The 25575-nt window shown below is 55.3% G+C and overlaps 1 non-coding gene and 4 pseudogenes across 1 annotated transcript; 4 read left to right on the top strand and 1 right to left on the bottom strand.

The window, feature by feature from the left end:
* The first annotated feature begins 568 nt into the window (after nucleotides 1–568).
* Nucleotides 569–743, top strand: LOC142766150 (U2 spliceosomal RNA; annotated as a pseudogene).
* Nucleotides 744–3075: 2332 nt separating this feature from the next.
* LOC142766285 (U2 spliceosomal RNA) lies at nucleotides 3076–3267 on the top strand. The gene has a single exon (XR_012884466.1). It is a non-coding gene; the product is annotated as a U2 spliceosomal RNA (small nuclear RNA).
* An 8142-nt stretch (nucleotides 3268–11409) lies between these two features.
* LOC142766149 (U2 spliceosomal RNA) lies at nucleotides 11410–11584 on the top strand (annotated as a pseudogene).
* An 8141-nt stretch (nucleotides 11585–19725) lies between these two features.
* On the top strand, nucleotides 19726–19883 carry LOC142766541 (U2 spliceosomal RNA; annotated as a pseudogene).
* Nucleotides 19884–21562: 1679 nt separating this feature from the next.
* On the bottom strand, nucleotides 21563–21731 carry LOC142766205 (U2 spliceosomal RNA; annotated as a pseudogene).
* Between the last annotated feature and the right edge of the window lie 3844 nt (nucleotides 21732–25575).

Here is a 25575-nt window from a genome sequence, read left to right as displayed (position 1 = left end):
GCAACAAGGGTGCCTTTGCCCAACTGGTGCTTGTTTACACATTGCTGGCTATCTGGCAAAGGCGCTCATTAGCAGAGGCGCGCAGGAAGCCTGTGCGAGCCGCGTTCCCGACCGTCTCGCGCATAAGGCGGCTGTTATGGGCTCACCTATCGGGCGAACTCGAGGCCAGCGGCGAGGAGTGCTTCCTCCGACGCTGGCATACCAAATTCTTTTTTGTAAGAGAGGGCAAGCTTCACGCCCCCCTGATAAGCCATTAACCCCCCCCCCCCCTCCTTTTCTTCCTCAATTCTTTGTTACAAGAGCTAAGGGAAAGCAACGCTGTAAATATGTAAATATCTTAGTGTGTTCCATTCATGTATATATGTGGTGTGTGTAGTGCTTATTCAGGCGTACAGAAGCATGTGCGCATAGCAAGTTTGTACATAGTGTATATAGTTCATCAAGCGTTTTGTCTCTTACGTCAATGAATGTGTATTTATTTACGCCCCTTTTGAACTGTATCCGGCCAAAATATGGCTGCGTATTGTGTACGTATAATGATGTGATTGTTTACTCAGTTGGAAGTGAATAAACTTCTCTTTGATGTAGTATCTGTTCTTATCAGCTTAATATCTGATACGGATCCTATTTGGATCCAAGATATTAAACTTATTTTTGTGATGCGGCGGAGTGCTTGAAGCTTGCTTCACCTCCGCCACGGGTTGGCCCGGTATTGCACTACCTCCGGGATCGGCCCACTCACCCCCTGCGGGGTGAGTTCGACAATAAATTCAATGATAGAAGGAGTGTTCGGATTTACCCATGATACCGGGGTAAACGGCGTGGGTGCGTCGAGTGTCCGAGACGGTGCCCCGAATACCGCGCCCCGGCTGACGCGGTATTCGCGTGCAGGGAGTGCGCTAGCTGTGTTTACACTTACGATTGCTCTGGGAAAATAAATGTTTCCGTGTGTATTTCATATATGGAGGGTCTCTTTTATTTTGTTATGTTCACACGTACATACTCAAGTTTCTTATTTTTTTCAACATTCCTACTCATATTAATAAAACTATTGAGGAAATTATCATTACTGTTTCGGAGGAAAGCTAGAAGTGTGTATACGATGTGTATGCATGTGCGATGTGTATGTATGTATGTGTGTAGAAGTGTGTATGTATGTGCCAAGCTATTTCCGCTTTTCGAATTCACCCGTTTCGCAACGAAAAATAAAAAAAGCCTCTAGAAAATGGGGTTTGGTTGGTGTTTCTGTTTACAGTTGCAGTGGCAAGCGAAGGCATTTTTATTTCACATCTTCACGCGGCGTCTGAACCTGAAGACGCGTGCTCTCGCCACGTCTACGCATCTACACTATTCCCCATCACAAATTAAAATCGCAAAGAACGCCACAGGACCCACTCCGCACACACCTGCTGTACGGTGGAGCGGCAAAGCCCCGATGTGCTTTTCCTATGTCCACTGACCTTTGGGGTTTGACGTCCCAAAACCACCATATGATTATGGGAAAATTTCGACCACCTGGGGTTCTTTCACGTGCACCCTAATCTGAGCACAGGGAAATGCAGCCGCCGCGGCCGGGATTCGATCCCACCACCTGCGGGGCAGCAGCCGAGTACCTTACGGCCATCAGACCACCACGGCGGGCATCGCCTTGTTGATCAAACACTTCATTTCTGAACACCATCTCATACCAGCTCATCCACCGTTGGCTCTCGTTAATTACAACGAACATCCTCGCACGCTCACCTCAATGGAATTGCCAGTTGCTGGAAGTTCCAAGAAAATTGCGCACTAGACGTACGGACGCACCACGCACGTACCTGAAGCGACGTGGACCCCAGGACGCGTGAGATCACGCCCCGGGCGCGCTTTGCCTCCGTACCCACTCGTCACTCCTCACAGCTTCACTAAGCCGAGTATGTAGAAGTCGAAGAAGCAGAACAACAAACCAGCCAATCCCCCACAGTGGGTGTGAGCCACAAGTGAAGGTCAACAAAAACAAGCAACACCAGCGAGCGCAGTGACGAAGCTATCGTAATGGGGCGAAATAATCCACGAATATGGCTGCACGTTGACGCACGGTCGCATTTGTGCAACCACCCGTGTCTCCCGAAGACCGTCTGTCGCGAGTCTTCGACGAAAAGCGCAGGCGAGTACTTCTCCACTGATTTCCGCGACCACTTGACGACCGCCTTCGGCCGCCTCATGTCCGTCCGGCACGATCGACGGAGCGCCGCACCAGCGCCTCGTACACGCCACCATAGCACTCCTACCCCTCGGAATCAGCAAAACTCGGACGTTTTCGACCACGACAGACAGAACCTGCCGGCCCGTTGAACGCTTGAACGACATCGCAGCGGCAAGTCGCACACTCACGTTCCGTCACCCTCTGCCACATGATCCTTCATTCACCGGCTTCACAACCCACGCGGTAGACGTTTCGCACGCATTCCCGGGTCTGCCTTTCACGGCAGGACCTTCGTCGACCTCGGTGCGGTGTTCCGCCACGTCGGAACTTGCAAGGCATATGTTGTGCGTGCTGAAGCAGCCAAAGGCACCACCTTTTTGCCGATGATTGTGGGCGTCGTTGCAGAGGCGTTGCTTGGGCAGCCGGCGTAGAAGCCATGTTGGATAGGTGACGTATTCACATTTTGCACAGTCATTTTTTTTTTTTTTCCTTTTAGATTTTGGTGCTCGAGTTGGACATGTACACTATGCATCAGTTTTTAAAACAAGTGCTGTAGCATCCCTCGCGACATGCCTGATAATGTTCGCCGGCAAGCATTTGGTGTGACGTCATGGGCGCATAGAGAGTACGCATGCAAGCAAGCACGCGTGGCTTCGACCTCTGGGAAAAAGAAGGTTTCAGTTTTAACATGTTTGTAAGCGAAACTAGAAACTTCAAGCGGACTGGGGATAAAAGCAATGCCGTGAAGCCAGCGCTGCCGCTGTCGGTGCACAATGCTGGTTGTGCATGGGTGGACGTCGGAATTGCTTTGCTACTGTTTGCCCGGCTTTTGGCCAGAACTAAGTACGAGGTGTGAAAGAATGGATTTTAATTACGTGCTAATGAATTGCATCGCTTCTCGGCCTTTTGGCTAAGATCAAAGTGTAGTATCTGTTCTTATCAGCTTAATATCTGATACGGATCCTATTTGGATCCAAGATATTAAACTTATTTTTGTGATGCGGCGGAGTGCTTGAAGCTTGCTTCACCTCCGCCACGGGTTGGCCCGGTATTGCACTACCTCCGGGATCGGCCCACTCACCCCCTGCGGGGTGAGTTCGACAATAAATTCAATGATAGAAGGAGTGTTCGGATTTACCCATGATACCGGGGTAAACGGCGTGGGTGCGTCGAGTGTCCGAGACGGTGCCCCGAATACCGCGCCCCGGCTGACGCGGTATTCGCGTGCAGGGAGTGCGCTAGCTGTGTTTACACTTACGATTGCTCTGGGAAAATAAATGTTTCCGTGTGTATTTCATATATGGAGGGTCTCTTTTATTTTGTTATGTTCACACGTACATACTCAAGTTTCTTATTTTTTTCAACATTCCTACTCATATTAATAAAACTATTGAGGAAATTATCATTACTGTTTCGGAGGAAAGCTAGAAGTGTGTATACGATGTGTATGCATGTGCGATGTGTATGTATGTATGTGTGTAGAAGTGTGTATGTATGTGCCAAGCTATTTCCGCTTTTCGAATTCACCCGTTTCGCAACGAAAAATAAAAAAAGCCTCTAGAAAATGGGGTTTGGTTGGTGTTTCTGTTTACAGTTGCAGTGGCAAGCGAAGGCATTTTTATTTCACATCTTCACGCGGCGTCTGAACCTGAAGACGCGTGCTCTCGCCACGTCTACGCATCTACACTATTCCCCATCACAAATTAAAATCGCAAAGAACGCCACAGGACCCACTCCGCACACACCTGCTGTACGGTGGAGCGGCAAAGCCCCGATGTGCTTTTCCTATGTCCACTGACCTTTGGGGTTTGACGTCCCAAAACCACCATATGATTATGGGAAAATTTCGACCACCTGGGGTTCTTTCACGTGCACCCTAATCTGAGCACAGGGAAATGCAGCCGCCGCGGCCGGGATTCGATCCCACCACCTGCGGGGCAGCAGCCGAGTACCTTACGGCCATCAGACCACCACGGCGGGCATCGCCTTGTTGATCAAACACTTCATTTCTGAACACCATCTCATACCAGCTCATCCACCGTTGGCTCTCGTTAATTACAACGAACATCCTCGCACGCTCACCTCAATGGAATTGCCAGTTGCTGGAAGTTCCAAGAAAATTGCGCACTAGACGTACGGACGCACCACGCACGTACCTGAAGCGACGTGGACCCCAGGACGCGTGAGATCACGCCCCGGGCGCGCTTTGCCTCCGTACCCACTCGTCACTCCTCACAGCTTCACTAAGCCGAGTATGTAGAAGTCGAAGAAGCAGAACAACAAACCAGCCAATCCCCCACAGTGGGTGTGAGCCACAAGTGAAGGTCAACAAAAACAAGCAACACCAGCGAGCGCAGTGACGAAGCTATCGTAATGGGGCGAAATAATCCACGAATATGGCTGCACGTTGACGCACGGTCGCATTTGTGCAACCACCCGTGTCTCCCGAAGACCGTCTGTCGCGAGTCTTCGACGAAAAGCGCAGGCGAGTACTTCTCCACTGATTTCCGCGACCACTTGACGACCGCCTTCGGCCGCCTCATGTCCGTCCGGCACGATCGACGGAGCGCCGCACCAGCGCCTCGTACACGCCACCATAGCACTCCTACCCCTCGGAATCAGCAAAACTCGGACGTTTTCGACCACGACAGACAGAACCTGCCGGCCCGTTGAACGCTTGAACGACATCGCAGCGGCAAGTCGCACACTCACGTTCCGTCACCCTCTGCCACATGATCCTTCATTCACCGGCTTCACAACCCACGCGGTAGACGTTTCGCACGCATTCCCGGGTCTGCCTTTCACGGCAGGACCTTCGTCGACCTCGGTGCGGTGTTCCGCCACGTCGGAACTTGCAAGGCATATGTTGTGCGTGCTGAAGCAGCCAAAGGCACCACCTTTTTGCCGATGATTGTGGGCGTCGTTGCAGAGGCGTTGCTTGGGCAGCCGGCGTAGAAGCCATGTTGGATAGGTGACGTATTCACATTTTGCACAGTCATTTTTTTTTTTTTTTCCTTTTAGATTTTGGTGCTCGAGTTGGACATGTACACTATGCATCAGTTTTTAAAACAAGTGCTGTAGCATCCCTCGCGACATGCCTGATAATGTTCGCCGGCAAGCATTTGGTGTGACGTCATGGGCGCATAGAGAGTACGCATGCAAGCAAGCACGCGTGGCTTCGACCTCTGGGAAAAAGAAGGTTTCAGTTTTAACATGTTTGTAAGCGAAACTAGAAACTTCAAGCGGACTGGGGATAAAAGCAATGCCGTGAAGCCAGCGCTGCCGCTGTCGGTGCACAATGCTGGTTGTGCATGGGTGGACGTCGGAATTGCTTTGCTACTGTTTGCCCGGCTTTTGGCCAGAACTAAGTACGAGGTGTGAAAGAATGGATTTTAATTACGTGCTAATGAATTGCATCGCTTCTCGGCCTTTTGGCTAAGATCAAGGGTCGTGTAAGCAGTTGCCTCGCGCGAGTCACTACGTCGGACCCGGGGTCACGTCACGCTGACGTCATCCCCGGGGTTCAAGCCTCCAAGAATAGCCTGCGTGGCGTTGCCGTCTCCGACGTGCGACCGCTGCCCCTGGGTTTCGGGCCTTCCCGCCCGGTGCCCGCCTGTTCCATGCCGGAAGGAGCAAGGTCCCCGGTCCACGCCCGCCGTCCCGGAGCCCCCCTGCTGCCTACCGGCCGCCTCCTGATCCTGCGCGGCGCCCGCCTCGGCTGAGCCGCTACTACCAGTGTGCAGCGCGCCTGCACGACACAAGTTTCCACCAGTCACGCCCCCTTCCACCGGCGACAACGCCCTCAGAATGGCGGCCACATCCGATTTACCTGTGAGAGAAAACTGTTTCCTGTTTACGGCGCCGGATGGCGACGTTTCTCTTGATGACTTGATCGATGCAGTCGAAGTAGTTGCAGGCGATGATAGTGTGTTCGTGTTGCAGCATATGGGCGGTGCCAAGTTTCTCGTATGCACCCGTAACGCCAGTCAGGCAACTAAGTTAATGGTGGCTGAGGGTTTCCGGGTGAATGGCATAAGCGTACCGGTTGAGGCCGTAGGGCCGCCGGTCACGTATGTAAACGCCTACCGGTACCCAGCCTATATGCCCGACGAGATACTTGGCAACGCCCTGGCGCAGTATGGTAAGGTGCGGGGCATTTCGTTTGCTACTGTGGCCTCCCGTCAAAATAAGTTAAACGGCGTCAGGGTCGTTAAAATCGAAATGAGCAAACCGGTGCCCAACTTTGCGACCATTGCGGGGCACCGTGTCATGTTCGAATACCGAGGCATGAGGCGGGTGTGCGCACGATGCAGCGAGGTGGGCCATATGGCGACCGCGTGCTCCGCACCTTACTGCAAACGATGTGGAATTTTCGGGCACGACACTGAGGGCTGCTCAGCCGAATGCAAGCGTTGTGGGGGGCAACACGGGACGAGAGATTGTTTTAGGAGGCGCACCTACGCGTCCGCCGCACGCGGTTTCCCCTCAGTGACAAACCTTGAGCCGAACTTAGCGCAGTCGAGCGGCCCCTCAGCACCCAGGCCAGGCGTACTCCACTCGCGCATGCAAGTCTTGACGCCCAGGACCGCGGCTCGCACGCCGCCGACAGCTTCCCCCAGCCGAGACCATGATACGGACAGTAGCTTGCTCGCAAGTGTCCCTGTGACAAATTCACCCGCCAACGAGGAAGAGAGGCCCGAGAGGAATGACGACACCGCCGCCACGTCATCAGAAACAGAGTCGAGTGACCTCGAAACCGTCTCGACACCCTCGGCTCCTTCTACACCGTCCGCCCCCCTGTCGGGCCAGGATGGCTGTCACAGCACTTCAGACACTGCCGCAACAACTGACAGGGATGAGCTTCCCCTCTCCATCTCAAAAGCGCCGGTGAATATGCTCGCCCCAGTGTCCGCTCAGGACTTAGATGACGGCATTAAAGACCCCACACGAGACGACCTGCCCATCGTGAGCCGCGGGTACTACGAGCTTCCGGATGACCGCCACCGCCACGGCGCTCAATCAAACCTGCCGCCCACCTCCCGGCTCCCCCTTGATCACGCGCCGCCCCACTTGAGTCGTAAACCGGACCCGCTTGCGTCACAGCCAGCGCCAGGCCGTGATGAGCGGGCACGCTCTCGCTCGCGCCGACGGCAAGGAGAGGATGATAAGAAGGATCCGAGGGGGAGAGCCACAAGCAGAGAGGCGCGGCAGCGGCGAACCGGGCCGGACGCCAGGAGCAGTGACAGTGACGCCCCCCCGAGGGCGAAGACGCAGAAGCTAGCCCAGAGCACCGCCGGCAAAGGGGAACCGCCCCCTAAAGCCAGCGAGGCGTTTTGATTACCTCGCAACAGATGGCAGCGCAGGCGTAAAGCCAGCGAGGCGTTTTGTTTACCTAGCCACAGATGGCAGCACAGGCGAGCGCGCCGTTTGCTGTTCCCCCCTCGCTGAGCGCTCCACCTCCCGCACACTGATGCCCCCCCCCCCCCCCCCCCCCCCCCGCTCGCCCTCTAGTTCCCTCGAATGACTGACCAACTCCGCTTCGCTACCTGGAATGTGCGCGGACTCCGCGACAAAACGAAGCAAACCGCGGTCATTTCGTTTGCCCGCTCCCAAGATATTGACCTGCTGTTCGTCCAGGAGGCGAATTTCCGTTCCCCCCTCGACGTCGCGCACTTCCGTAGCCTGTGCCAGGTCGAAGCTTTTTTTTCCTTGACGAGGGCTAAGTCCTGCGGGGTCGGGGTCGTCTTTGTCTCCGGGAGGTTTAGACAAAAGGCTCATTGCGCGTTCGGGGCCGATGGCCGCACGTTGATAGTCGATATTTTCATCGATGGGCAGAAAGTCCGGTTCGTCAACGTGTACGCGCCTGTCACGAGATCGGAGACCAATCCCTTCTTCAGGGAGCTTGGAGAGTTCCTGCTAGCCCCCCTCCCGCATGTGGTCCTGGGAGACTTCAACTGTGTGGTAGACGCTACGAGGGATATCCGGGGACCGGGTCGCGGTGGCTCAGCCTACCACGCAAAAGAACTCATCAGGGTGCTCCGCTGCCTGCGACTTTCCGACGCATGGGTCGTCCTCCACGACGACGATTTCGGCCCCACCCGAGTGTCAAAGGCCACCGCTAGCCGGCTCGACCGTGCCTACTTACCAGAGTTCCTACTGCCCTCCCTAGCAGCGTGTGAGGTGCTCCCGCTACCATCTGCTTTGACTCGTCTCTCTGACCACGCGCCACTGTTAACCACAGTCCGTGCAAAGCCTGGCCCCAAATCGAATGATATGTCGTGGCGCCTGGATTCGGCACTACTGAAGGATCCAGTGTCCGTTCCACAGATCCAGGCACGCATAGAGGCCTCGATCAGAGCGACCTCCCGCATAACACCGACTACCTGGGACGACCTCAAGGCGGCATGGAAGGCTCTTCTCCAAGAAGAAGGTAGTGAAAGAAGAAAGCGCATGACGTCCGAGATGAATGAGATACTGCGCAGAATGCGTATCATTCAGAGTGCGGACATCCTCACCACCTGTACACGAGATTACCTCTCCTCCCTTAAGGTGCAGTACGAAAGACTACTTCGGGCGGCTAACGGCGAAAGATGTGCGACTCGGGCCGCCTCCGATGAACAGTCAGAGGCCGCCCCGCGCGAAGTACGCGGAAACGGCTCGGTACGCATAGTGGAAGTCATGCGCCCCGACGGTACGCTCACGAAGGACCCGACCGAGATCGAGGCGACTTTCTTGCAGCACTTTGAGTCAGCGTTCCGCGAGCCGGACCCCACGACGACCCTCTCGGTGCCAGCGTGCCTGTCGGAGTTGTACAAATCCCTAAAGTGCCTGGAAGAAGATCAGGGCTCGACCATGTGTGGCGCAGCCACGTTAGAGGAGTTGAGGGCCGCGATCGAGCAAATGCCACCGAACTCGGCCCCCGGCGCGGACGGCCTCACCGCGGGCTTCTATGCCACTTTTTTTGAGACCCTGAAGGAACCGCTCCTGGCAGTCGTCAACACGGTCCTTGAAGGACACGCGAAACCTGCCTCTTTTGGCATGGGGCGCGTAGTCCTTATTCTGAAAGAGGGTGCACCGCGGAACACGCCGTCGTCGTGGCGTCCAATCACGCTGCTCAACGTCGATTATAAGATCGTCGCTTCAATTCTAAACAGTCGGCTTAAGTCCTTTTTGCCAGACATCATTGGTCCGCATCAGGCCTGCGCAGTCCCGGGCAGGTCAATGTTTGCCAATCTGACTGTCACAAGAGACGTCTTTCAATACGCATCTGAGAAAAGAGTCACGGGAGCCTTTCTTTCCCTCGATCAAGCAAAAGCTTTCGACAGAGTTAGGCACACTTACCTGTTCGAAACGCTTCGAGAGTTCGGCCTCCCGCCAGGTTTTGTACAAGTGATCGAGCTCCTGTACTCTGATCTCAGATGCCACGTAGTGGTAAATGGCTCCACGACAGCTACCTTCCAATACACAAGAGGGATAAGGCAGGGGTGCCCACTCGGCCCGACCCTCTTTGTACTCTCGATAGAGCCGCTACTCTCGTCTCTTGCCAGCGATGCGCACATCCGAGGCCTCCCCCTCACAGGATCAGCGGACTTGAAAGTGCTCGCGTACGCCGACGACATCTCCCTTTTTGTCAGGGACCCTAGTAGCCTCGACCGTTTTCGCCAGGTCTTTGCATCCTACGCCCTCGCATCAGGAGCGCAGTTGAACGAGGGAAAGTGCAAGGCACTCCTATTCGGCCATTTCCCGGCGCACGCGATCGGCAACTACGAGGCGGTGAGCACAGTGAAGGTCCTTGGTATATACTTTTCCTGTGAAGGAGTTGCGGCCTCGACGTGGTCCCGAGTCCTCGAAAGGGCTGAACAAGTGTCAGAGCGCGCAGACCTGCGAGGCCTGACGCTTAGAGAGAAAGCCGTAGCGGTCAAGACAAGCATTTGCGCCCTAGCCTCGCATGCGAGCCGAGTGGCGGTGATGCCCGCAAGAGCAGTAAGCCAGCTGTCTAAGCTCATAAACGCATACATGTGGGACGGGAAACCGCCACCGGTGAAACAAAACATGCTGCAACTGGCAACGTCTGAAGGGGGTCTCGGTCTCCCGCATGTTCTGACCGTAAGTAGGGTCCTGGCCCTGAAAACCGCCCGCATGCTCGTGCGCGCGAGCGATTACTTGGGTCGCAACTTACTACTGTACTGGAGCGGAGTGAGGCATGACTGGTTGGATGCAGGCCGTCACACCGGACCCTTTGCGGAGGAGCCTGCGCCCTTCTATAAAACGGCATCTGCGACGTGGCGCATGTTGCAAAAAGAAGTGCCTGACGGCGACGTGGACGAGGACCCGCCAGCGCGCATCGTCGAAGCTATCACGCTGGAACAGTTGAGCGACTCGGACCGGAAACGCGCTGAGCGCGCGAGGCGCGAACTGAACTCGCTTCGCTGCGGCACCCCCCGTGATGCACACGACTTTCTGGTGAAAAAGGCCTGGGCTGTGCTCCCCACCAGAGAACGCCTCAACAAATTTGGAATTGTCCCAGATGCACGCTGCCCTAACTGCCGCGCAGTGGAAACGCAGGATCACGCGCTTTTTCAGTGTATCTCGGTGAAACCCGTGTGGCGGATGGTAGCCCATTCCTTTGGTATCCGGCCCCCTCCTTACCACAAGCGCAACAAGGGTGCCTTTGCCCAACTGGTGCTTGTTTACACATTGCTGGCTATCTGGCAAAGGCGCTCATTAGCAGAGGCGCGCAGGAAGCCTGTGCGAGCCGCGTTCCCGACCGTCTCGCGCATAAGGCGGCTGTTATGGGCTCACCTATCGGGCGAACTCGAGGCCAGCGGCGAGGAGTGCTTCCTCCGACGCTGGCATACCAAATTCTTTTTTGTAAGAGAGGGCAAGCTTCACGCCCCCCTGATAAGCCATTAACCCCCCCCCCCCCTCCTTTTCTTCCTCAATTCTTTGTTACAAGAGCTAAGGGAAAGCAACGCTGTAAATATGTAAATATCTTAGTGTGTTCCATTCATGTATATATGTGGTGTGTGTAGTGCTTATTCAGGCGTACAGAAGCATGTGCGCATAGCAAGTTTGTACATAGTGTATATAGTTCATCAAGCGTTTTGTCTCTTACGTCAATGAATGTGTATTTATTTACGCCCCTTTTGAACTGTATCCGGCCAAAATATGGCTGCGTATTGTGTACGTATAATGATGTGATTGTTTACTCAGTTGGAAGTGAATAAACTTCTCTTTGATGTAGTATCTGTTCTTATCAGCTTAATATCTGATACGGATCCTATTTGGATCCAAGATATTAAACTTATTTTTGTGATGCGGCGGAGTGCTTGAAGCTTGCTTCACCTCCGCCACGGGTTGGCCCGGTATTGCACTACCTCCGGGATCGGCCCACTCACCCCCTGCGGGGTGAGTTCGACAATAAATTCAATGATAGAAGGAGTGTTCGGATTTACCCATGATACCGGGGTAAACGGCGTGGGTGCGTCGAGTGTCCGAGACGGTGCCCCGAATACCGCGCCCCGGCTGACGCGGTATTCGCGTGCAGGGAGTGCGCTAGCTGTGTTTACACTTACGATTGCTCTGGGAAAATAAATGTTTCCGTGTGTATTTCATATATGGAGGGTCTCTTTTATTTTGTTATGTTCACACGTACATACTCAAGTTTCTTATTTTTTTCAACATTCCTACTCATATTAATAAAACTATTGAGGAAATTATCATTACTGTTTCGGAGGAAAGCTAGAAGTGTGTATACGATGTGTATGCATGTGCGATGTGTATGTATGTATGTGTGTAGAAGTGTGTATGTATGTGCCAAGCTATTTCCGCTTTTCGAATTCACCCGTTTCGCAACGAAAAATAAAAAAAGCCTCTAGAAAATGGGGTTTGGTTGGTGTTTCTGTTTACAGTTGCAGTGGCAAGCGAAGGCATTTTTATTTCACATCTTCACGCGGCGTCTGAACCTGAAGACGCGTGCTCTCGCCACGTCTACGCATCTACACTATTCCCCATCACAAATTAAAATCGCAAAGAACGCCACAGGACCCACTCCGCACACACCTGCTGTACGGTGGAGCGGCAAAGCCCCGATGTGCTTTTCCTATGTCCACTGACCTTTGGGGTTTGACGTCCCAAAACCACCATATGATTATGGGAAAATTTCGACCACCTGGGGTTCTTTCACGTGCACCCTAATCTGAGCACAGGGAAATGCAGCCGCCGCGGCCGGGATTCGATCCCACCACCTGCGGGGCAGCAGCCGAGTACCTTACGGCCATCAGACCACCACGGCGGGCATCGCCTTGTTGATCAAACACTTCATTTCTGAACACCATCTCATACCAGCTCATCCACCGTTGGCTCTCGTTAATTACAACGAACATCCTCGCACGCTCACCTCAATGGAATTGCCAGTTGCTGGAAGTTCCAAGAAAATTGCGCACTAGACGTACGGACGCACCACGCACGTACCTGAAGCGACGTGGACCCCAGGACGCGTGAGATCACGCCCCGGGCGCGCTTTGCCTCCGTACCCACTCGTCACTCCTCACAGCTTCACTAAGCCGAGTATGTAGAAGTCGAAGAAGCAGAACAACAAACCAGCCAATCCCCCACAGTGGGTGTGAGCCACAAGTGAAGGTCAACAAAAACAAGCAACACCAGCGAGCGCAGTGACGAAGCTATCGTAATGGGGCGAAATAATCCACGAATATGGCTGCACGTTGACGCACGGTCGCATTTGTGCAACCACCCGTGTCTCCCGAAGACCGTCTGTCGCGAGTCTTCGACGAAAAGCGCAGGCGAGTACTTCTCCACTGATTTCCGCGACCACTTGACGACCGCCTTCGGCCGCCTCATGTCCGTCCGGCACGATCGACGGAGCGCCGCACCAGCGCCTCGTACACGCCACCATAGCACTCCTACCCCTCGGAATCAGCAAAACTCGGACGTTTTCGACCACGACAGACAGAACCTGCCGGCCCGTTGAACGCTTGAACGACATCGCAGCGGCAAGTCGCACACTCACGTTCCGTCACCCTCTGCCACATGATCCTTCATTCACCGGCTTCACAACCCACGCGGTAGACGTTTCGCACGCATTCCCGGGTCTGCCTTTCACGGCAGGACCTTCGTCGACCTCGGTGCGGTGTTCCGCCACGTCGGAACTTGCAAGGCATATGTTGTGCGTGCTGAAGCAGCCAAAGGCACCACCTTTTTGCCGATGATTGTGGGCGTCGTTGCAGAGGCGTTGCTTGGGCAGCCGGCGTAGAAGCCATGTTGGATAGGTGACGTATTCACATTTTGCACAGTCATTTTTTTTTTTTTTCCTTTTAGATTTTGGTGCTCGAGTTGGACATGTACACTATGCATCAGTTTTTAAAACAAGTGCTGTAGCATCCCTCGCGACATGCCTGATAATGTTCGCCGGCAAGCATTTGGTGTGACGTCATGGGCGCATAGAGAGTACGCATGCAAGCAAGCACGCGTGGCTTCGACCTCTGGGAAAAAGAAGGTTTCAGTTTTAACATGTTTGTAAGCGAAACTAGAAACTTCAAGCGGACTGGGGATAAAAGCAATGCCGTGAAGCCAGCGCTGCCGCTGTCGGTGCACAATGCTGGTTGTGCATGGGTGGACGTCGGAATTGCTTTGCTACTGTTTGCCCGGCTTTTGGCCAGAACTAAGTACGAGGTGTGAAAGAATGGATTTTAATTACGTGCTAATGAATTGCATCGCTTCTCGGCCTTTTGGCTAAGATCAAGGGTCGTGTAAGCAGTTGCCTCGCGCGAGTCACTACGTCGGACCCGGGGTCACGTCACGCTGACGTCATCCCCGGGGTTCAAGCCTCCAAGAATAGCCTGCGTGGCGTTGCCGTCTCCGACGTGCGACCGCTGCCCCTGGGTTTCGGGCCTTCCCGCCCGGTGCCCGCCTGTTCCATGCCGGAAGGAGCAAGGTCCCCGGTCCACGCCCGCCGTCCCGGAGCCCCCCTGCTGCCTACCGGCCGCCTCCTGATCCTGCGCGGCGCCCGCCTCGGCTGAGCCGCTACTACCAGTGTGCAGCGCGCCTGCACGACACAAGTTTCCACCAGTCACGCCCCCTTCCACCGGCGACAACGCCCTCAGAATGGCGGCCACATCCGATTTACCTGTGAGAGAAAACTGTTTCCTGTTTACGGCGCCGGATGGCGACGTTTCTCTTGATGACTTGATCGATGCAGTCGAAGTAGTTGCAGGCGATGATAGTGTGTTCGTGTTGCAGCATATGGGCGGTGCCAAGTTTCTCGTATGCACCCGTAACGCCAGTCAGGCAACTAAGTTAATGGTGGCTGAGGGTTTCCGGGTGAATGGCATAAGCGTACCGGTTGAGGCCGTAGGGCCGCCGGTCACGTATGTAAACGCCTACCGGTACCCAGCCTATATGCCCGACGAGATACTTGGCAACGCCCTGGCGCAGTATGGTAAGGTGCGGGGCATTTCGTTTGCTACTGTGGCCTCCCGTCAAAATAAGTTAAACGGCGTCAGGGTCGTTAAAATCGAAATGAGCAAACCGGTGCCCAACTTTGCGACCATTGCGGGGCACCGTGTCATGTTCGAATACCGAGGCATGAGGCGGGTGTGCGCACGATGCAGCGAGGTGGGCCATATGGCGACCGCGTGCTCCGCACCTTACTGCAAACGATGTGGAATTTTCGGGCACGACACTGAGGGCTGCTCAGCCGAATGCAAGCGTTGTGGGGGGCAACACGGGACGAGAGATTGTTTTAGGAGGCGCACCTACGCGTCCGCCGCACGCGGTTTCCCCTCAGTGACAAACCTTGAGCCGAACTTAGCGCAGTCGAGCGGCCCCTCAGCACCCAGGCCAGGCGTACTCCACTCGCGCATGCAAGTCTTGACGCCCAGGACCGCGGCTCGCACGCCGCCGACAGCTTCCCCCAGCCGAGACCATGATACGGACAGTAGCTTGCTCGCAAGTGTCCCTGTGACAAATTCACCCGCCAACGAGGAAGAGAGGCCCGAGAGGAATGACGACACCGCCGCCACGTCATCAGAAACAGAGTCGAGTGACCTCGAAACCGTCTCGACACCCTCGGCTCCTTCTACACCGTCCGCCCCCCTGTCGGGCCAGGATGGCTGTCACAGCACTTCAGACACTGCCGCAACAACTGACAGGGATGAGCTTCCCCTCTCCATCTCAAAAGCGCCGGTGAATATGCTCGCCCCAGTGTCCGCTCAGGACTTAGATGACGGCATTAAAGACCCCACACGAGACGACCTGCCCATCGTGAGCCGCGGGTACTACGAGCTTCCGGATGACCGCCACCGCCACGGCGCTCAATCAAACCTGCCGCCCACCTCCCGGCTCCCCCTTGATCACGCGCCGCCCCACTTGAGTCGTAAACCGGACCCGCTTGCGTCACAGCCAGCGCCAGGCCGTGATGAGCGGGCACGCTCTCGCTCGCGCCGACGGCAAGGAGAGGATGATAAGAAGGATCCGAGGGGGAGAGCCACAAGCAGAGAGGCGCGGCAGCGGCGAACCGGGCCGGACGCCAGGAGCAGTGACAGTGACGCCCCCCCGAGGGCGAAGACGCAGAAGCTAGCCCAGAGCACCGCCGGCAAAGGGGAACCGCCCCCTAAAGCCAGCGAGGCGTTTTGATTACCTCGCAACAGATGGCAGCGCAGGCGTAAAGCCAGCGAGGCGTTTTGTTTACCTAGCCACAGATGGCAGCACAGGCGAGCGCGCCGTTTGCTGTTCCCCCCTCGCTGAGCGCTCCACCTCCCGCACACTGATGCCCCCCCCCCCCCCCCCCCCCCCCCGCTCGCCCTCTAGTTCCCTCGAATGACTGACCAACTCCGCTTCGCTACCTGGAATGTGCGCGGACTCCGCGACAAAACGAAGCAAACCGCGGTCATTTCGTTTGCCCGCTCCCAAGATATTGACCTGCTGTTCGTCCAGGAGGCGAATTTCCGTTCCCCCCTCGACGTCGCGCACTTCCGTAGCCTGTGCCAGGTCGAAGCTTTTTTTTCCTTGACGAGGGCTAAGTCCTGCGGGGTCGGGGTCGTCTTTGTCTCCGGGAGGTTTAGACAAAAGGCTCATTGCGCGTTCGGGGCCGATGGCCGCACGTTGATAGTCGATATTTTCATCGATGGGCAGAAAGTCCGGTTCGTCAACGTGTACGCGCCTGTCACGAGATCGGAGACCAATCCCTTCTTCAGGGAGCTTGGAGAGTTCCTGCTAGCCCCCCTCCCGCATGTGGTCCTGGGAGACTTCAACTGTGTGGTAGACGCTACGAGGGATATCCGGGGACCGGGTCGCGGTGGCTCAGCCTACCACGCAAAAGAACTCATCAGGGTGCTCCGCTGCCTGCGACTTTCCGACGCATGGGTCGTCCTCCACGACGACGATTTCGGCCCCACCCGAGTGTCAAAGGCCACCGCTAGCCGGCTCGACCGTGCCTACTTACCAGAGTTCCTACTGCCCTCCCTAGCAGCGTGTGAGGTGCTCCCGCTACCATCTGCTTTGACTCGTCTCTCTGACCACGCGCCACTGTTAACCACAGTCCGTGCAAAGCCTGGCCCCAAATCGAATGATATGTCGTGGCGCCTGGATTCGGCACTACTGAAGGATCCAGTGTCCGTTCCACAGATCCAGGCACGCATAGAGGCCTCGATCAGAGCGACCTCCCGCATAACACCGACTACCTGGGACGACCTCAAGGCGGCATGGAAGGCTCTTCTCCAAGAAGAAGGTAGTGAAAGAAGAAAGCGCATGACGTCCGAGATGAATGAGATACTGCGCAGAATGCGTATCATTCAGAGTGCGGACATCCTCACCACCTGTACACGAGATTACCTCTCCTCCCTTAAGGTGCAGTACGAAAGACTACTTCGGGCGGCTAACGGCGAAAGATGTGCGACTCGGGCCGCCTCCGATGAACAGTCAGAGGCCGCCCCGCGCGAAGTACGCGGAAACGGCTCGGTACGCATAGTGGAAGTCATGCGCCCCGACGGTACGCTCACGAAGGACCCGACCGAGATCGAGGCGACTTTCTTGCAGCACTTTGAGTCAGCGTTCCGCGAGCCGGACCCCACGACGACCCTCTCGGTGCCAGCGTGCCTGTCGGAGTTGTACAAATCCCTAAAGTGCCTGGAAGAAGATCAGGGCTCGACCATGTGTGGCGCAGCCACGTTAGAGGAGTTGAGGGCCGCGATCGAGCAAATGCCACCGAACTCGGCCCCCGGCGCGGACGGCCTCACCGCGGGCTTCTATGCCACTTTTTTTGAGACCCTGAAGGAACCGCTCCTGGCAGTCGTCAACACGGTCCTTGAAGGACACGCGAAACCTGCCTCTTTTGGCATGGGGCGCGTAGTCCTTATTCTGAAAGAGGGTGCACCGCGGAACACGCCGTCGTCGTGGCGTCCAATCACGCTGCTCAACGTCGATTATAAGATCGTCGCTTCAATTCTAAACAGTCGGCTTAAGTCCTTTTTGCCAGACATCATTGGTCCGCATCAGGCCTGCGCAGTCCCGGGCAGGTCAATGTTTGCCAATCTGACTGTCACAAGAGACGTCTTTCAATACGCATCTGAGAAAAGAGTCACGGGAGCCTTTCTTTCCCTCGATCAAGCAAAAGCTTTCGACAGAGTTAGGCACACTTACCTGTTCGAAACGCTTCGAGAGTTCGGCCTCCCGCCAGGTTTTGTACAAGTGATCGAGCTCCTGTACTCTGATCTCAGATGCCACGTAGTGGTAAATGGCTCCACGACAGCTACCTTCCAATACACAAGAGGGATAAGGCAGGGGTGCCCACTCGGCCCGACCCTCTTTGTACTCTCGATAGAGCCGCTACTCTCGTCTCTTGCCAGCGATGCGCACATCCGAGGCCTCCCCCTCACAGGATCAGCGGACTTGAAAGTGCTCGCGTACGCCGACGACATCTCCCTTTTTGTCAGGGACCCTAGTAGCCTCGACCGTTTTCGCCAGGTCTTTGCATCCTACGCCCTCGCATCAGGAGCGCAGTTGAACGAGGGAAAGTGCAAGGCACTCCTATTCGGCCATTTCCCGGCGCACGCGATCGGCAACTACGAGGCGGTGAGCACAGTGAAGGTCCTTGGTATATACTTTTCCTGTGAAGGAGTTGCGGCCTCGACGTGGTCCCGAGTCCTCGAAAGGGCTGAACAAGTGTCAGAGCGCGCAGACCTGCGAGGCCTGACGCTTAGAGAGAAAGCCGTAGCGGTCAAGACAAGCATTTGCGCCCTAGCCTCGCATGCGAGCCGAGTGGCGGTGATGCCCGCAAGAGCAGTAAGCCAGCTGTCTAAGCTCATAAACGCATACATGTGGGACGGGAAACCGCCACCGGTGAAACAAAACATGCTGCAACTGGCAACGTCTGAAGGGGGTCTCGGTCTCCCGCATGTTCTGACCGTAAGTAGGGTCCTGGCCCTGAAAACCGCCCGCATGCTCGTGCGCGCGAGCGATTACTTGGGTCGCAACTTACTACTGTACTGGAGCGGAGTGAGGCATGACTGGTTGGATGCAGGCCGTCACACCGGACCCTTTGCGGAGGAGCCTGCGCCCTTCTATAAAACGGCATCTGCGACGTGGCGCATGTTGCAAAAAGAAGTGCCTGACGGCGACGTGGACGAGGACCCGCCAGCGCGCATCGTCGAAGCTATCACGCTGGAACAGTTGAGCGACTCGGACCGGAAACGCGCTGAGCGCGCGAGGCGCGAACTGAACTCGCTTCGCTGCGGCACCCCCCGTGATGCACACGACTTTCTGGTGAAAAAGGCCTGGGCTGTGCTCCCCACCAGAGAACGCCTCAACAAATTTGGAATTGTCCCAGATGCACGCTGCCCTAACTGCCGCGCAGTGGAAACGCAGGATCACGCGCTTTTTCAGTGTATCTCGGTGAAACCCGTGTGGCGGATGGTAGCCCATTCCTTTGGTATCCGGCCCCCTCCTTACCACAAGCGCAACAAGGGTGCCTTTGCCCAACTGGTGCTTGTTTACACATTGCTGGCTATCTGGCAAAGGCGCTCATTAGCAGAGGCGCGCAGGAAGCCTGTGCGAGCCGCGTTCCCGACCGTCTCGCGCATAAGGCGGCTGTTATGGGCTCACCTATCGGGCGAACTCGAGGCCAGCGGCGAGGAGTGCTTCCTCCGACGCTGGCATACCAAATTCTTTTTTGTAAGAGAGGGCAAGCTTCACGCCCCCCTGATAAGCCATTAACCCCCCCCCCCCCTCCTTTTCTTCCTCAATTCTTTGTTACAAGAGCTAAGGGAAAGCAACGCTGTAAATATGTAAATATCTTAGTGTGTTCCATTCATGTATATATGTGGTGTGTGTAGTGCTTATTCAGGCGTACAGAAGCATGTGCGCATAGCAAGTTTGTACATAGTGTATATAGTTCATCAAGCGTTTTGTCTCTTACGTCAATGAATGTGTATTTATTTACGCCCCTTTTGAACTGTATCCGGCCAAAATATGGCTGCGTATTGTGTACGTATAATGATGTGATTGTTTACTCAGTTGGAAGTGAATAAACTTCTCTTTGATGTAGTATCTGTTCTTATCAGCTTAATATCTGATACGGATCCTATTTGGATCCAAGATATTAAACTTATTTTTGTGATGCGGCGGAGTGCTTGAAGCTTGCTTCACCTCCGCCCCGGGAATGCGTGCGAAACGTCTACCGCGTGGGTTGTGAAGCCGGTGAATGAAGGATCATGTGGCAGAGGGTGACGGAACGTGAGTGTGCGACTTGCCGCTGCGATGTCGTTCAAGCGTTCAACGGGCCGGCAGGTTCTGTCTGTCGTGGTCGAAAACGTCCGAGTTTTGCTGATTCCGAGGGGTAGGAGTGCTATGGTGGCGTGTACGAGGCGCTGGTGCGGCGCTCCGTCGATCGTGCCGGACGGACATGAGGCGGCCGAAGGCGGTCGTCAAGTGGTCGCGGAAATCAGTGGAGAAGTACTCGCCTGCGCTTTTCGTCGAAGACTCGCGACAGACGGTCTTCGGGAGACACGGGTGGTTGCACAAATGCGACCGTGCGTCAACGTGCAGCCATATTCGTGGATTATTTCGCCCCATTACGATAGCTTCGTCACTGCGCTCGCTGGTGTTGCTTGTTTTTGTTGACCTTCACTTGTGGCTCACACCCACTGTGGGGGATTGGCTGGTTTGTTGTTCTGCTTCTTCGACTTCTACATACTCGGCTTAGTGAAGCTGTGAGGAGTGACGAGTGGGTACGGAGGCAAAGCGCGCCCGGGGCGTGATCTCACGCGTCCTGGGGTCCACGTCGCTTCAGGTGCGTGCGTGGTGCGTCCGTACGTCTAGTGCGCAATTTTCTTGGAACTTCCAGCAACTGGCAATTCCATTGAGGTGAGCGTGCGAGGATGTTCGTTGTAATTAACGAGAGCCAACGGTGGATGAGCTGGTATGAGATGGTGTTCAGAAATGAAGTGTTTGATCAACAAGGCGATGCCCGCCGTGGTGGTCTGATGGCCGTAAGGTACTCGGCTGCTGACCCGCAGGTGGTGGGATCGAATCCCGGCCGCGGCGGCTGCATTTCCCTGTGCTCAGATTAGGGTGCACGTGAAAGAACCCCAGGTGGTCGAAATTTTCCCATAATCATATGGTGGTTTTGGGACGTCAAACCCCAAAGGTCAGTGGACATAGGAAAAGCACATCGGGGCTTTGCCGCTCCACCGTACAGCAGGTGTGTGCGGAGTGGGTCCTGTGGCGTTCTTTGCGATTTTAATTTGTGATGGGGAATAGTGTAGATGCGTAGACGTGGCGAGAGCACGCGTCTTCAGGTTCAGACGCCGCGTGAAGATGTGAAATAAAAATGCCTTCGCTTGCCACTGCAAAACTGTAAACAGAAACACCAACCAAACCCAATTTTCTAGAGGCTTTTTTTATTTTTCGTTGCGAAACGGGTGAATTCGAAAAGCGGAAATAGCTTGGCACATACATACACACTTCTACACACATACATACATACACATCGCACATGCATACACATCGTATACACACTTCTAGCTTTCCTCCGAAACAGTAATGATAATTTCCTCAATAGTTTTATTAATATGAGTAGGAATGTTAAAAAAAATAAGAAACTTGAGTATGTACGTGTGAACATAACAAAATAAAAGAGACCCTCCATATATGAAATACACACGGAAACATTTATTTTCCCAGAGCAATCGTAAGTGTAAACACAGCTAGCGCACTCCCTGCACGCGAATACCGCGTCAGCCGGGGCGGCGTGCCGCCACCGTCTCGGACACTCGACGCACCCACGCCGTTTACCCCGGTATCATGGGTAAATCCGAACACTCCTTCTATCATTGAATTTATTGTCGAACTCACCCCGCAGGGGGTGAGTGGGCCGATCCCGGAGGTAGTGCAATACCGGGCCAACCCGTGGCGGAGGTGAAGCAAGCTTCAAGCACTCCGCCGCATCACAAAAATAAGTTTAATATCTTGGATCCAAATAGGATCCGTATCAGATATTAAGCTGATAAGAACAGATACTACACAAAGGGAAGTTTATTTAACTCCAGACGAAAACAACAGATACATTGATATGTTCTACACAGAAAATGCATATACAGTTTCGTGACGCGTTATATGTACACAGGTGCACACTTACGCGGACGGAATACAAATGTGATGCGTAACCTATGTACATGTTTACAATCGTGAGCGTAAATTAATTGGGAAAGAAAGCACCTTGAATGGGTGTGTTGAACATAAGTGGTATACGGGGTGGTGGAGGGTAGGAGAAGGTGCAGTATCTATATACATATATACATGCGTAATATATTTACAAGCATCAAACTGAGAGGCGGGTACCAAAAGGAATTCTCATTGTATATACTCATACACTTAACAAAGCTCTGTGGCAGAAACAGGGGGGGGGGGGTTATTTACATAAATACAGTGAACAGCAATGTCTTGATGCCTACCAGCGGGGCCAGCGGCGCTACACAACGTCACGAAAGCTTCATCACCAGGATACAAATCTCTTCATGAACACAGGCGTTAGAATGGTGTGTCTGGGGAGAGTGGCGAGGGGGGGTCACCATGTTTGGGAGCCACATACGTGTCGCTCTTGAGTGTAGCGACGCCCAAAACCGAGAGCGGTCAGTAGCTGACGATTGGTGCGACCAGCTTGCCCTCTCTCACGAAGAAGAATTTCGTGTGCCAGCGGCGGAGAAACATCTCCTCTCCGCTGGCCTCGAGTTCCCGGGAGAGGAGCTCCCACACTAGCCTTCTTATACGCGCGACGGCTGGGGGCGCCGCCCGAACCGGCTGTCGCCGCGCTTCCGCGAGCGAGCGACGTTGCCACACTACAAAAAGGGTGCAGGCGGTCACGAGCCGTGCAAACGCTCCCTTGTTGCGTTTATGACCTGGTGGGGGGCGGATTCCAAAGCGGTGCGCAACCATACGCCAGACAGGCCGAGCGGACGAACATTCAAGCAAGGCGTGCTTTTGCGTTTCTGGTTCCCGGCAGTTTGGGCAGCGGTCGTCGGGCACAATGCCTAGCCGCTTCAAGCGGTGTCTGGTGGGGAGGACCTCCCACGCCTTCTTCCAAAGAAAATCCTGAATTTCAGCTGGCAGCAGGCTATGCAGCATTGAAAGGTCGCGCCTAGCCTGCTCCGCTCGTTGCCGGTCCTCGTCGCTCAGCTGGCTTGCCGTGAGTGCCTCCACTATGCGGGCCGGCTGCTCCGCGTCGGGGTCGCAATTCGGTAGTTCCTTGCGCAGCATGCGTGCCGTCGCTGCTGCCGCCTTGTAAAAGAGCGAGGGCGATTCGGCGTGCGGGCCAGAGTGTCGACCGGCATCCAGCCAACTGTTTGTCGGGCCGCTCAAATAGAGCAGCAGGCCTCTCCCGACATAGTCGCCTGCTTGCGCCACCTTGCGAGCCGTCTTCAAAGCGAGCACTTTGCTCGAGGTGAGCGCGTGCGGAAGGCCTAGTCCTCCCTGCTTCACCTCCAGCTGGAGGAGGGTTCGTTTTACAGGGGGTGGCGTCCTGCCCCACAGAAGTTCATTCGCTAACATGCCGAGTCGAGTAGCCACCCGCGCCGGCATCACCGTCACCCTGCTCACATAGGAGGCCAAAGCAAAAACGCTTGTCTTCATAGCCACAGCCTTTTGATGAAGGGTCATGCTGAGCAGTTTTGCGCGCTCGGTAAGCTGTGCAGCCCTGTCTATGACGCGCGCCCAGGTTGAAGCGTCGATGCCTTCTCGGGTAAAATAGACACCGAGGACTTTTACAGTGCTGACCGGTTCTATATCGCCCAACGCTTCAGGAGGAAACGGACCGAAGAGCAGGGCTCGGCTTTTCCTCTCGTTTAGCTCGGCTCCTGACGTCTTGGCGTACAGCTTGAATACGCTGCGAAAGCGGTCAAGGCTTCGCGCGTCCTTGACGAAGAGGGATATGTCATCGGCAAACGCCAAGACTCTGATCTCTTCGGTACCGGTCATTGGCAGGCCTCGGATGCACTCGTCGCTGGCCAAGGTTGTCAGTAGGGGCTCGATCGAGAGCGCGAACAACGTTGGGCCCAAGGGGCACCCTTGCCTGATGCCTCTCGTGTACCGAAAAAAGGCCGTCGTCCTGCCATTCACCGCGACGCAACTGCGCAGGTCAGAGTACAGGAGCTCGATGGCAGCCACAAACTCCTGCGGGAGCCCGAATCGGCGAAGCACTTCAAAGAGGTACGTGTGCCTAACCCTGTCAAACGCCTTGGCTTGGTCGAGGGACAGGAAGGCGCCCGTGACTCTCTTCAGGACCGCGTATTCGAAGACGTCTCTGGTGGCCGTAAGATTTGCAAACATAGATCGGCCTGGCACGGCGCAGGCCTGGTGGGGGGCAATCAGATCTGGCAAGAAAGTCCTCAGTCTGGTGTTGAGTATGGACGCCACGATCTTGTAGTCTACATTGAGTAGGGAGATCGGGCGCCATGATGACAGTTCGCTTGAAGGTGCACCGTCCTTGAGGATAAGGGCGATGCGCCCTGTGCTAAAAGAGTCAGGTTTTATGTGCTGCTGAAGGACCGCGTTTACCATGGCCAGGAGTGGGGCACACAGGACATCGAAGAAGATCACGTAGAAACTGGCCGTGAGGCCATCAGTACCCGGAGCCGAATTCGGCGGCATGGCTCGGATGGCTGTGCGGAGTTCCTCCTCCGTTGCTGCGCCGCACAAGACTGTGCACTCGTCCTCGGCAAGTCGAGGCAGGTGCGAACACAGACTGTCCATGAGAGTTGCCTCTGGAGAAGGGCCGCACGAGTCCGGCTCGCGGAAGACGGTCTCAAAGTATTCTCGAAACACCGTTTCGATCTCGGTGGGGTCCGAGGTGAGGCTGCCATCGGGACGTTGCACCTCTACGATTTGCAGGGATCCGTTTCCTCGTGCTTCAGTTAAAGCTGGTCCCGCTGGTTCCCCCACAGGGGTCCCTTGTTCGCGTGGGTTGCACACGTATTCCCGGAAGAGACGATCGTGCTGAACTTGCAGCGAGTGGAGGTAGTCGCGCGTGCATGCCGTGAGGTTGTCCGCGCTCTGTACTATCCGCATGCGGCGGAGTATCTCGTTCATTTGTCTTGTGATGCGCTTCTTCCTCACGCTGCCTTCTTCTTGCAGGAATGTTCTCCATCTCGCTTTCAAGTCGTCCCATACAGCCGGGCTAGTGCAGGGGGTAGCCTCAATCGTCTCTTCCAAATACGCGGATATTCTCGGAGCACTCGTACGATCTTGGATGAGTGCCGGATCGAGGCGCCAGGCTTCGTTTCTCTGGTTATGGCCAGGTGTCCCCCTCACCGTTGTTACCAACGGGAGGTGATCCGTTCTGTCCGAGAGCCCTTCGGGGAGGGCGAGGACTTCGCACTCCATGATGGATTGGACAAGGCGTTCGGGGACGTAGGCTCGGTCGAGTCTGCTGGCCGTGGTCCGCGAGGTTCGAGTGGGGACGAACTCGTTGCCGTGTGCGTGTACCCATGCGTCCGTGAGCCGCAGGTGCCGGAGGATCTTCGCCAGCTCTTTGGCGTGGTAGGTCGAGCCCCCTTGACCCGGGCCCCGGATGTCTCTTGTGGAGTCCACGACACAGTTAAAGTCTCCGAGAACGACATAGGGGACGGGCTCCAGCAGGTAGCCGTGCAGCTCCTTAAAGTAGGTATTTGTGTCCGATCTGGTCACCGGCGCATAAACGTTAACAAAGCGCACCCTGGACCCGTCGACGAAGACGTCGAGCACAAGCGTGCGCCCGTTCGCTCCAAAAATACAATGCGACTTTCGTCGGAACCTGTCCGTGACGAACACGACACCAACACCGCAAGCCCTCGCGGATGTTAAAGAAAAAAAGCCGTCAACTTGGCAGTTGCGCCTGAATAAGG

This window comes from Rhipicephalus microplus, chromosome 6 (genome assembly GCF_043290135.1).
Source record: "Rhipicephalus microplus isolate Deutch F79 chromosome 6, USDA_Rmic, whole genome shotgun sequence".
Classification (NCBI taxonomy): Eukaryota; Metazoa; Arthropoda; class Arachnida; order Ixodida; family Ixodidae; genus Rhipicephalus; species Rhipicephalus microplus.
Note: the sequence above shows the minus strand (reverse complement) of the source record. Positions and strands in the feature narration are given on the sequence as shown.